The 14,183-nt window shown below is 43.2% G+C and overlaps 1 pseudogene; it reads left to right on the top strand.

Annotated features, from left to right (window-relative positions):
* Positions 1-13,711: 13,711 nt before the first annotated feature.
* On the top strand, positions 13,712-13,829 carry LOC124620627 (annotated as a pseudogene).
* Positions 13,830-14,183: the final 354 nt, after the last annotated feature.

The following is a 14,183-nucleotide window of genomic DNA, read 5'->3' as shown; positions in this document are numbered from 1 at the left end:
GCGTGAGATTATAACGTCTCGTCTTGACAATATTTTCCAATATAGCAACTTTTCTTTATGTTCAACCCACGTGGGGTGTACTTTGCGAGACCAGTACCACGTGCTTATACAATTGTTTGAGCCATCAGGTTAATAGTAAGACGTTAGTAACCAGTTCGAGGTTTTTCTTTTGTAAATTGCCTTTCGATCTAATTTATTTTAATTATCAAAATTCTTGTGGAGTTACACTTTTTGTGTAAACCAAGTTGACCACGTGAAGCATGTGGTGTAATCATCAAAGTAGCCCTCAGCTATTCTTTTCGGGAAGATTTCACAGAGAGTTAGTATGAATTTAGTATACTAGTCTGTGGTAATTACATGACGGACAGGATTGCGCTACGAACGTAACTTCTTTGGGTGAAAATTGAATCGGTTGGTAGTGGTTAATTTCCTCTTGCATATGTTTCAACGTTCTTCGTGTGTTATTTTATGAATGCAGTGTAGTATGCAGTCTCCCAATCTTGGCTCCATATTTGATGTGTTCTGTAAGATTACAAACTCACATTTTCACAATCCTAAATAAGGCACCAGTTTAGTATGAATCAAGTTTAATATGCTGAAATTTCAATGATCAATGTTAAAATAAATTTCCAAATATAAACTGATTTATTTCTTTTTATTTAAATTCTCTTTATATATATATATAATCACCGGTTGTCGTTCGACGATTAAAAGATTATAATTAGTGTTAGTCTGGTTGGGAATTTGGTAAGCTAGACTGGATACCTGGTGAAACAGTTGCTCAGTAATGCAAGGTTAACTTCCCCAGACAGCTCACAGCTTTTAACCCGCTTTTATGGACTTGAACATCAGCACCGCTTACACCTCAAATTAAAGCAACAACATTACAACAGGTAATCACGCTGTAACAGCATTCGTTCTCAGAAATGATAAATTCACAAAGGTACATGTATCACATTGGAACAACCGAAAAAGAATGTTCAAACGTACCTACGTTCTGTATTTTAATTTAAAAAGACTACCTATTACCAACCGTTCGTCTAAAATTGTTAGCCATATGTTTGTGACTATTACAGCGCCATCTATCACAAAGCGAAAAAAGTGGTCCAACTAAAACATTCATATTTCTTTAAGTACTACACGAATATGTAATAAAAATGGGGGTTCCTATTTTAAAAAAAAACCGCAGTTGATATCCGTTTGACGTATGGCAGCGCTATCTAGCGGGCCAATCATAGGGCCATCTGGTTTCCCCCTTCAAGCTAGATAAGTTTCGTTCTTTGTAGTTTTTTCGTTTGACGCTTATTTCGTGAGATATTTGGCCCAGTCACGATCAATGAACCACTCTGTATAATACCTTCTTGTTTCCTGCTGAAATGTAGAATTTGGCAGGGATCGAATGAAGGGTAGAGCCACGGGCCGTAACACATCTGAAATGTAACGTCCACTGTTCAAAGTGCCGTCAGTGCGAACAAGAGATGACCGAGACGTGTAACCAATGGCATCACATGCCATCACGCCGGGTGATACGCCAGTATGACGATGACGAATACAAGCTTCCAAAGTGCGTTCACCGCGATGTCTCCAAACACGGATGCGACCATCATGATGCTGTAAACAGAACCGGGATTCATCCGAAAAAATGACGTTTCGCCATTCGTGCACCGAGGTTCGTCGTTGAGTACACCATAGCAGGCGCTCCTGTCTGTGATGCAGCGTCAAGGGTAACCGCAGCCATGGTCTCCGTGCTGGTAGTCCATGTTGCTGCAAACGTCGTCGAACTGTTCGTGCAGATGGTTGTTGTCTTGCAAACGTCCCCAACACTTGAGTCAGGGATCCAGACGTGGCTCCACGATCCGTTACAGCCATGCGGATAAGATGCCTGTCATCTCGACTGCTAGTGATACGAGGCCGTTGGGATCCAGCACGGCATTCCGTATTACCCTCCTGAACTCACCGATTCCATATTCCGCTAACAGTCATTGGATCTCGACAAACGCGAGCAGCAGTGTCGCGACACGAGAAACCGCAATCGCGATAGGCTACAATCCGACCTTTATCAAAGTCGGAAACGTGATGGTAGGCATTCCTCCTCCTTACACGAGGCATCACAACAACGTTTTACCAGGCAACGCCTGTCAACTGCAGTTTGTGTATGAGAAATCGGCTGGAAACGTTCCTCATTTCAGCACGTTGTAGGTGTCGCCACCGGCGCCAGCCTTGTGTGAATGCTCTTAAAAGCTAATCATTTGCATGTCACAGCATCTTCTTCCTGTGGGTTAAATTTCGCATCTGTAGCACGTCTACTTCGTGGTGTAGCAATTTTAATGGCCAGTAGTGTTCATAAAAAGTAGAGTGCCACAGGCAAAGTGGACTTTCCTGGCCAAGAGAAGTCTATTAGAGTCAAACATAGTCCTTAATGAGAGCAAGAAAATTTCTGACAATGTCTGTTTGGAACACAACAATGTTAGTCAGTTATGGACTGTGGGAAAGTCGGAAAACAATAGAATCGAAGCATTTGACATCGGGTGCTACAGAAGAATGGTAAAGACGATGAGTTTCTTCGCAAAATCGCACAAGAAAGGAACATATGGAAGTAACCGACAAGAATAAGTGACAGGATGATACAGTGGGGTTGGGCAAAAACATGGAAAAACCGCGAGAAACGCATGCTTGAACATAACTGCAGATGCCAGCCTAGTCTGGAGGATGCGCTGTTGTAATTGACCACCAACGACAGCTGTGAAACGTCCTCAATAGTTTGCAAGAGTCAAACGCGGTGAGGCGGCCGGTGTGGCCGAGCGGTTCTAGGCGCTTCAGTCCGGAACCGCGCGACCGCTACGGTCGCAGGCTCGAATCCTGCCTCGGGCATGGATGTGTGTGATGTCCTTAGGTTAGTTAGGTTTAAGTAGTTCTAAGTTCTAGGGGACTGATGACCTCAGATGTTGAGTCCCATAGTGCTCAGAAACATTTGAACCATCAAACGCAGTGAGAACAGCATTCCGTTTGGTTGTGAGTGCAATGACGTCGGAGCTCAGTGAAATTTCAACGTGGGTATATTGTTGCTGTTAGTATGATATGTGCTTCCGTAACCGAGGTAGGCGAAATGTGTGATGTTTCAAGACGAGACATAACGAGAACTAGTACTACATACGAGGGAAGCAGAAAAACATCATCGGGTACGCCACAACACGGACGAAAGTGTATGTCGTTGAGAGGTCACGACAGACTGTCTGTGAAGAAGATTATTATGAAATATAAGAGGGCGAAAGCTGCAAAACTCACTACAGAACTGATCGTCGTATTCACGATCCCAGTGAGTACCAAAGCAACACGAAGGGAGTTCCCGAAGCACAGAATTGCAAAGCGATCTCGACTTCCAAAATCACTCATCAGTGATGCAAATCCTCGTAACAGAAAAACGTGGTGTAGAAGCATTAAAAGCTGAAATGTGGAGCAATGAAAGAAAGTCACCTGGTCGAACGAATTCTCACTGTTTCCAACTTTTGTGCCAGTTTACGTTCTAAAACTGAAACGCGGCGGGGGTTCGGTGATGATTTGGGTTGCCTTGTGGTGGTATTCCATGGGCCCCGCGTTTACTTAGCGAAGTTATGTCACTGCCAAGTATTATGGGACTCTTTTGGAAGATCAGACCCATCCCATGATACAATATTTGTTCCCCAACGGTGTTCCAAGACGACAGGGCCGTTGTTCACACAGCTCTCATCGTCCAGGACTGATTTTGTGGGCACAAGAATGATTTGACTCATCTCACCTAGCCACTACAGTCGCCAGATCTCATCATTACTGGAACGTTTATTGGAAAAGTTTGGAAATAAGGATGCATGATCGCTGTCCACGTCCATCATCATTACCTCAACTCGGTACTGTTTTGCAGAAAGAATGGTATAAGATTTGCTTGGAAACCATGCAGGAACTGTACTAATCCATTCAGACTTCACTGGAGGCTATTATGATTAACAACTGGTTTCCTACACCGTACAAGGTACGATAATTTGTTGTGTATTTTTTGTTTCCTTATTTATGGCAAGAGAGAACAATAAAAGTGGAAGATGAAGAACGAGGCGCACGGATTAAAAAAAGGGTGCAAAATAGGAATGTAGTCTTTCGCCCCTACTGTTCAATCTATATGTCGAGGAAGCAATGACTTATATAAAGGAAAGGTTAGAGAGAGGGATTAAAATTCAAGTTGAAAGAATATCAACGTTAAGTATCGCTGATGACATTGCAATCCTCAGAGAAAACAGAGGAGAATTATACTATCTGCGTTATGATTCGCTTGTGACATTGTTATCCTTAGAGAAAATGAATTACAGGATCTGTTGCGTGGAGTGAATAGTCTAATGGGTTCAGAATATGAATTGAGAGTAAACTGGAAAAAGACGAAAGTAATAATAAGTAGCAGAAATGGAAACAGCGAGAAACTTAACATCATAATTGGTGACAACGAAGTAACCCATGTTAAAGGATTCTGCTACCTAGGCAGCAAAATAATCGCTGATGGGCGGAACAAGGAGGACACAAAAAGCAGTCTCGCCCTGGCAAAAAGGACATTCCAGGCAAGAGTAGTCTACTAGAATCAAACGCGGGTCCTAATTTGAGGGAGAAATTTCTGAGAATGTACGTTTGGAGCGCGGCATTGTTTGGTAGTGATACATGGACTGTGGGAAAACAGAAACGAAGGAGAACAGAAGCATTTGAGATATGATGCTACGGAATAATATTGAAATTAGTTGGACTCAAAGGGTAAGTAATCAAGAGGTTCTCCATAGAATGCAGGAGGAAAGGAATATACGGAAAACTCGGATAAGGAGGAGGTACAGGATAACAGGACACCTGTTAGGACATAAGGGAATAACTTCCAAGGTGTATAGGATAAAAACTGTAGAGGAAGACAGAGTCTGTGATATATCCAACAAATAATTGAGGATGTAGGCTGATGGAGGTGTAGAGAGTAAAGATTGTAGAGGAAGAGTGATATTGGAAAACATCCAATAACGAATTGAGAGCTTAATGCACAAGCGCTATTCTGAGATGAAGAGTTTGGCACAAGAGAGATGCGCTTAGGAATTGACAGTGTCCGAAACCGGTAGTGCAAATAAAATATTTTAAAATGCAGCCTGGTGGAATAACGTCCTTTTTTCAAATCTATAGAGGCTGTGGGGGAAGAAAGAGAGAGGAATCCGAGGCGCTCGCATCAAACTCGTCAGAAGAGTGATGATGATTATTTTAAAATTAACAGTATATGGAGAGTGTACGATCAATAGTGAATGTGTTTCTGTAAGTACTGGACCCAGAACAAAAGCATGGAGAAGAGCTCCTTATGTCTCGTGGGGCCAATGTCCACCAATGTCTCACAGTGCGTGCGTGTGTGTGTGTGTGTGAGAGAGAGAGAGAGAGAGAGAGGGAGAAAGAGAGAAGAGAGAAGGGGGTGGGTGGAGGAAGACAGAGAGGGGGGAGGAAAGTGGAGGTAAGAGAGAGAGAGAGAGAGAGAGAGAGAGAGAAGGGGGTGGATGTGGATGGAGGAAGAGAAAGAGGGGGAAGGAAAGTGGAGCGGGGAGAGAGAGAGAGACAGAGAGAGAGAGAGAAGGGGGTGGATGTGGATGGAGGAAGAGAAAGAGGGGGAAGGAAAGTGGAGCGGGGAGAGAGAGAGAGACAGAGAGAGAGAGAGAGAGAGAGAGAGAGAGAGAGAGAGAGAGAAAGCGGGAGTGTCAGCCTGAGCCTGCGGACTGTTGCCGTTGTCAAGCGGCCAGCCTGGACCAACAAACAGCGGATAATTCTGGAGGCTAGCGCCCGCTGGCTGGAGCGGCCCCTGTCATCGCTGATTCCAGCCGTGTCGCGCCCGCTCGTCAACGCCGTCGAAACTTACTGGACAGGTCACGTGATCAAAGCCGACGACGCCGACGCTGACAGCACGGCAAACAGAGTAACCGCGGTCACTGCTCGTGTCCGGTGCGTCCCGAGAGCGACTGTTATCCACGCTTCAGACTACTGTACTCGTGCCTGTCCAGAATAAATAAATAGAAACTGCTGTTAAGTATGACTCGGAGTGGTACACCGTCAAGAGTTAATAAAAGAAACAAAACTGAGTCTTATCGTCAATGAGGTTGCTAAGGTGCCCTTACACACGGGTGATATTTTGCGGCAATGTGTGGTCGCAGTAGTATAGCCGTGAACATGGCTACATCGTGGCTGCAATACATGGCGTCATTGCTGTAAGGCCGGGCAATATTGACTCTGGAAGAGGCTGTCGCATATGTTTGGCTGCATAGTGCCAATGTGTTGCACTCATTATCCACTAACAGTGGAAAATACGAGGACTATTTGGAAAGTAAGGGACGGCCGCTCGGAAACTGGAAATCACAGTGAAAATCCGATGAAGCTTTGTACAGATGTGTTGGGCAGTGTCTCTAGTATGCCTGTGAAAAGCGTCACGTCGCTCTTGTCAATTACGAGCGCACAGTCAGTGCGTGAAGACGCCTGGAAAATAGTCTCCTGTCAAGTCTGGATACCTGCCGTGAGAGTTCGCCTGATTTCATGCAACGCCACACAACGTAACTGTCGTGCATTTCCTTTTTGATGCCAGTTCTCGGTTGCACACTGCATGGGCAGTTAGGGCGTTCCTTGCAGAGTTTTCAAGGGGAAGTGATCACCCACCACACATCCCGGACTTGGTTCCTTCTGATTTTCACCTCTGTTCTTATGAAACGCTGGCTGTCAAGACAGAAAACGATCTGCAGTGCAGCGTAGAAAATTGTCGGAAAGCACAGGAGGCTGCCTTCTATGACGCGGGAACTGGATAATTGGTGCAATGCTGCGACAGAGTTGTAAGTAGGAGCAGAGTTATGTAGAGAAATAGCTGTTGCAAATAAAACAGTTTTGGTTTTCAGTGTGGATTCCACTTCGTGACGGATCGTTCCTTACTTTCCGAATGGTTCTCGTATTTAGTACGGCCGGACCTTAGCCTCCCGGTCTCGTTCTTTCTACCTCTTCCTCACATCGACTGCACTGCACTGCAAGTGACGTGAACCAGTATTGTTCCGCTTAAGTTCGAAAGCTGACGCGCGTACGTAGAGACACTCGATTTGTTTGTTGTCTACCGGCATTTAGAAGCTGGCAGACGAGACATCCATGAATTCCATAAATGTTATGGGTTCGTCTACGATATGATCTAAATCTGAAGATAGTACACTCAAAGACTAAAGTCTGACAAAGGACAATCTCTGTATTACCGTCTTAGTACAAGATCTGCAGTAATGAACCGCAACTTTATGATTATATAGGTTCAACCCTCCGTTGGTAGCGCGGATGACACTCGTCATCCACATTATTATGTCTCAGTGGGTTGGATTGAGTTCGCGCCATTTTCAGTACCTTTCCGTTAACCCTCCATCCGTAACTCTGAGTCATCATTGGCTTTTAGTTACAGAACTTTCATTGTTTATGAAACTATTTATAGCCTGGAAGACACTGGTTGTCCTGAAATAAAATAAGTGCATCATACGTTATTGCTCTTGTACATTCAACACAACTTTCATGTGCGTAATTTTAGGCGTATATAGACTAATTACACTTAGTTTGCTTTTTAACCAGAGTACTTAACTACGAAAAGTAGATATTCTCCATGCTTTTAGTTTGTGGAATAAATGTCACAGGTAAAAATAAACCTAGGACAGAGGTTAACAGAGAACCTGATGTATGACTGGGATGGTTGCATATGGAGAGTGATGATGATCCTGACAGCGATTAGAGAACGAGGATTGTGTACATGCAAGCCGTCATGATTCAGGAGCAGAAGAAGAAGTGTGAGAAAATGAAGAATTTAAATCACAGGAAGAAGTAATTCAAGAGGATGTATTGTAAGAGGTCCATGACTAAGGAATTTATTGCTAGCGCACTCGAGCAGATGTAATTTCGATGGATTGCTCACGCGCTGCCTGCGATATGCAAGCTACAATAGAATCGCAGACCAGAGAACAGTTTCGGCAGTAGTAGTAGAAGTAGTAGTAGTTGTAGTAGTAGCTCGCAGTCGGGCGGTTGGGTCAGGTCGCTCTTAGAGAGCAGTTGCCGAGTTGTATAGCTCACAGAGAGCACTTGTGTCCTGTATGCAATTACCAAGGCCAGTCGTGGAGAACGATGGCGGTGCCTGAGCGATGTAGTATCAGGTAAAAGCAAAATTTATTATATTATTTATTGGCGCGCGCATATGTAATTTGCAACAATTTATTTTGTACTATTATTATATCAAAGTCACATGTAAAAAATTTTGAATAATTTTTCAATAAAAATCTTTCTTATAAAGATAACTTTTGACAGTCATTCATCTGAATTTAAAGTTTTTACTAATTTCTCCTATCCATAGTCATGCCAAGTATCATAAAGAAAAATCAGTTTTTTTTATACATAACAAAATCTAGTGGCCAGCATTGCACTGGGCTGTGCCACAAAAATTTCTTGTAGGAGCAGATATACAGGGTGAGTCACCTAACGTTACCGCTGGATGTATTTCGTAAATCACATCAAATACTGACGAACCGATTCCACAGACCGAACGTGAGGAGAGGGGCTAGTGTAATTGTTTAATACAAACCGTACAAAAATGCACGGAAGTATGTTTTTTAACACAAACCTACGTTTTTTTAAATGGAACCACGTTAGTTTTATTAGCACATCTGAACATATAAACAAATACGTAATCAGTGCCGTTTGTTGCATTGTTAATTACATCCGGCGATATTGTAACCTAAAGTTGACGCTTGAATCCTCCGACGTTCAGTTGCGTGTTGTAACAAATACGGGCCACGGTCGGCGAGCAGCATCTGCAGCTACATGTTTACGACGACGACCGTGTTTACGAGTGTGGCTGTAGTGCACTGTTGTGGTTTGGTCTAGCTGTCGCTGTGTCCGCACGTAGCGCTTGTTGCTATTGTTATTCTGCATTCGTCTCCGCACGCAGACCAACTGTAGTACACCGTGTTACCAGACGCCTGTGGTAGTGTAGTGTTGTAGGAACTGTGACCATGGTGTATTCGAACTCTGAAAAGGCGGAGATGATACTCATCTTTGGCGAGTGTCAACGAAATGCAGCTGAAGCCTGCAGGGTGTATGCAGAACGGTACCCGGACAGAGAGCATCCAGCGTGCCGCACATTGCAAAACATCTACCGCCAACTGTATGCAACAGGTATGGTCGTAGCACGCAAACGGGTCCGTAACAGGCCCCTCACAGGAGAAGCGGGTGCAGTTGGTGTGTTAGCTGCTGTTGCCATGAACCCACAGATGAGTACACGGGACATTGCGAGAGCCGGTGGACTGAGTCAAAGTAGTGTCATGCGCATACTGCATCGTCACCGCTTTCACCCGTTTCATGTGTCGCTACATTAGCAATTACATGGTGATGACTTTAGTCATCGAGTGCAATTCTGTCAATGGGCATTAACAGAGAATGCGTTGCAGTTCTACCTGTTTACCGATGAAGCGGGTTTCACAAACTACGGGGCAGTGAATCTACGGAACATGCATTACTGGTCCGTGGACAATCCTAGCTGGCTCAGACAGGTAGAGGGGCAGCGACCGTGGACTGTAAACGTATGGTGCGTAATCATTGGCGACCACTTCATTGGTCCTCACTTCATTGCAGGGGCCCAAACAGCTGCAACACACATCGCGTTTCTACAGAATGATTTGCCAACGTTGCTCGAAAATGTCCCACTGGAAACGCGTCGACGTATGTGGTATCAGCATGATGGTGCACCTGCACATTCCGCAGTTAACACTAGTCTGATCCTTGACAGGATGTTCGACGGACTTTTCATAGGACGTGGAGGACGCATAAATTGGCCAGCCCGTTCTCCCGATCTTACACCTCTGGACTTCTTTCTGTGGGGTACGTTAAAGGAGAATGTGTACCGTGATGTGCCTACAACCCCAGAGGATATGAAACAACGTATTGTGGCAGCCTGCGGCGACATTACACCAGATGTACTGCGGCGTGTACGACATTCATTACGCCAGAGAGTGTAATTGTGTGCAGCAAATGATGGCCACCACATTGAACATCTATTGGCCTGACATGTCGGGACACACTCTATTCCACTCCGTAATTGAAAACGGAAACCACGTGTGTACGTGTACCTCACCCCTCATGGTAATGTACATGTGCGTCAGTGAAAAAGGCCAATAAAAAGGTGTTAGCATGTGGACGTAATGTGCTGTTCCAGTCTCTTCTGTACCTAAGGTCCATCACCGTTCCCTTTGGATCCCTACGTAATTCGGTACTCTGCGATACACGCGATCGAACAGCGGAGGAGTGGTACTCAAGCGTCAACTTTAGGTTACAATATCTCCGGATGTAATTAACATTTTACAATGCAACAAACGGCACTGATTACGTATTTGCTTATATGTTCAGATGTGCTAATAAAACTAACGGGGTTCCATTTAAAAAAACGAAGGTTTGTGTTAAAAAACATACTTCCGTGCATTTTTGTATGGTTTGTATTAACCAATTACACTAGCCCCTCTCCTCACGTTCGGTCTGTGGAATCGATTCGTCAGTATTTGATGTGGTTTACGAAATATATCCAGCGGTAATGTTTGGTGACTCACCCTGTATACGCGTTATCCGGCGACATAAATGAAGTAAGAATCTTCAGTTTATTCAGATTGACTTTTCAGGGCTATGACGCAGAATTGCTGACGTCTAGATTTACCAGTTTAGATTCACAGTCAGTTAATTATTGAAAGGTTATATATTAGTCACAATTTTACTGACACGTTAGTCACCATTTTTATTCCGAGATTACGGAAATAATTTAAACTGTTGGGAGGTTACAGAATTTTCTTATGAAAAGATGGAATAACTCATTGGAGCAATTGTAAATATCCTACCAGCATAATAACAAACTCTTGTGATATTATTACCCAAAAATGAAGCTCATAGAATGAAGACAGAAACAGTTATTACGAAGCTATTCTTGAATGAAAATGTAATACCCCTTATTGCAAATGTAGTAATATTTACAAGTTCGTGGTAACTTTTCTAGGGAAACAGATGCTAAAGAAACAAATGTTATAGACATCAGAGAGCTTACATTGGTTCGTAATATCTGTGTGACTATCTGAGACGTTTTAGAAAAAGTTTATCGGAGTTTTGGGACAACCCAAAGGCAATGGACGTGTGTCAAGCTCCTTATGCATGAGTGAAAACCGATTCAGGTTGCACTTGAGATGTTGGAGGTTTGATAGATGTTCACAAAGAGAATGACAGGTTGGTAGCTACCTAGAGATACTGGGACTAGTTACGAACAACTGTCAAGAATATTTATCACCGGAATTTCTAAAATCATTGGGTAAAGTGGCGACAAATCCACTATTCATGTTGATGTGCATGTGACTGGCCATATGCCACCAGACTTTCTGAAAACATCGTCTAGCAGTTACCTGGACAACATAAAATGGTAATAGATACTTCAAATTCTGAGAAAAATAGGGGTAAGTTATAGGGAAAGAAGGGTAATATAAAATATGTACAAGACTCAAGAGGAAACAAGAAGAGTGGAAGACCAAGAACGAAGTGCTCGGATTGAAAATGGTGTACGAAAGTGAGCCATTCGTTCCTCCTGTTCAATCTGTACACAGATAAAGAAATAAGGGAAATAATAGAAAGATTCAAGAGTGGGATTCAAACTCAGAGTAAAAGCATATCAACAATAAGATAAGCTGATGACATTTGCTATCTTCAGTGAAAGTGAAGAAGAATTGCAGGTTATGTTGAATGGAATGGTGTAATGAGTACAGAACATGAATTGAGAGCACATCGAAGAAAGTCGAAAGTAATGAGAAGTAGTAGAAATGGGAACAGCGAGAAACTGAACATCGAGATTGATGGTCACGAAGTAGACGAAGCCAAGGAAATGTGCTGTCTAGCAGCAAAATATCCCATGATGGACAGGGAAAGGAGGACATGAAGAGCAGTCTAGCAATGGCAAAAGGGCCTTTCTGGTCAAGAGTAGTTTACTTGTATCAACCAAAAGCCTTAATTTAAGGAAGAAATTTCTGCGAATGGAAGGTGTGAGGACAGCATTGTATGTCGGTAATACATGGGCTGCGGAACAGAAGTAAATCGAAACATTTGAGATTTGTCCTACAGAAGGACGTTGAAAATTACGTGGACTGATAAGGTAAGGAATGACGAGGTTCTCCACAAAATCAGCGAGGAAAGGAATAAGTGGGAAACACTGACAAGAAGAAGAGACAGGATGAAAGAACACCTGTTAAGACATCAGGGAATGATTTCCATGGTACTGGAGGGAGCTGTAGAGAGCAAAAACTGTAGAGGAAGACAGAGATTGGAATAAGTCCAGCAAATTATTGAGTACGTTGCAATTGCTAATCTGAAATGAAGAGTTTGGCTCATGAGAGGAATTTGCGGCAGGTCGCATCAAACAAGTCAGAAGAATGATACAAAAAAGAAAATGAACTTTACTGTATTTGTGTATTAAAGGTGTTAGGTTGAAAGTTAAACAAAAAATTTCTAAAATGTACACTCTAATCATGTTAGGAATTATTGTGATGGTAACAGAGGGTTAATAAGTCCAAGTATTTTTAAGCTTCTTCCCGTATGTTTAATGGCAACAATTTACTATCTTTTCTTTTTTTAATGGTGATTGTATACATTACTTTTCAGATCCCATAATTCTGGCCACAGACGTAGATTTTTAAAATTAATAGTTCTGTCGCTATACTGGTGAACATCAATAAATGATCAACGTTAACATTTCATTGTTATTTTAAACTAATTTTATGAGTTCCTGGAGTACTTCCATCAGAGTGTTGCAGACACCTTGTACCAAGTGGCATGTCAACAAGAAGTGCACTTTAGAGTGGTACATTCGTGTATGAACAAACAGTAGCCAAATCTGAAGGCCCATCGCCACTCTGGTTCTGACATTCAGTGATATTGCTATTGGTCTTACCAATTCTGCGACGATTGACTTTGAAGCTTTATACTGTGTTGAAAATCGTAAAAGGTATGTACTGAGGATCAGTTCACGAGCTGAAGTATCGGAAGCGGTTCTAGACTGTCAGCAATATGCAATTTTATGGCTCGTGTAAACACACCTTTAGAGTAGGGTTTCCCAGTATTTTCCTCTGACGGAACACTGACAATCCTGGTACTTTTATGGAACATCTCGTTCATTTTGTAATTTAATGACATTAACAAAACGAGGAAAGCTTATTTTATTCAACGATTACTTCAGTTTTAAAATCACAGCTTACGACACAGAAATTGTAACAAATTTAGAAAAAGAAATTAAGAAAAAATGTCTAATAACGCCTTATTGTTAACAGTTTTTCGTGGAGCACTTGTTCACTTCACATGGAACACCAGTGTTCCACGAAACACAGTTTGGGTAAGCCTGCTGAAGAGGCGTAGTAAAAGCTCGGACTGGACAAGGATGGGGAGGAACCATCCTGGTTGCAGGCTTAGTAAGCCTGTTCTGAAAGTATTTACACCGACGGAAAAAAATTGCTACACCAACGAGTTGTGCGACATCAACGAAAGTTGGTAGTCGCGTTTCTACATCTGGAAGATAATTTCTATTCAGATTTCATGCCCGTGGCATAAGATTAGCGCTAGTAGCGCCACTATGAGGACGAAAATCAGGGTTGCTTTAAACTCACGCTGTGCCAACAGCCTTGCCGCAGTGATAACACCGGTTTCTGTCAGATCACCGAAGTTAAGCGCTGTCGGGCTAGACTAGCACTTGGATGGGTGACCATCCGGACTGCCGAGCACTGTCGGCAAGCGGGGTGCACTCAGCCCTTGTGAGGCAAACTGAGGAGCTACTTGATTGAGATGTAGCGGCTCCCGTCTCGGAAACTGACATATGGCCGGGAGAGCGGTGTGCTGACCACATGCCCCTCCATATCCGCATCCAGTGACGGATAACACGGCGGCCGGTCGGTACCGTTGGGCCTTCATGGGCTGTTCGGGAGGAGTTAGAGCTTAAACACACGCTGTAGCGATCGCGAACGTCAGTTACCTTTCAGACTGGACGTGGTGAGTTGATGTTAGTCAAGAATGCCTTTGTCGCCATTATCAATACCTAACTGAATGTTAAGTAGGTCGTGTAATAGGGCTACGAGAAGGTGGATGTT

This window comes from Schistocerca americana, chromosome 6 (genome assembly GCF_021461395.2).
Source record: "Schistocerca americana isolate TAMUIC-IGC-003095 chromosome 6, iqSchAmer2.1, whole genome shotgun sequence".
NCBI classification, from domain to species: Eukaryota; Metazoa; Arthropoda; class Insecta; order Orthoptera; family Acrididae; genus Schistocerca; species Schistocerca americana.
This window is presented reverse-complemented; position numbering and strand designations above follow the sequence as displayed.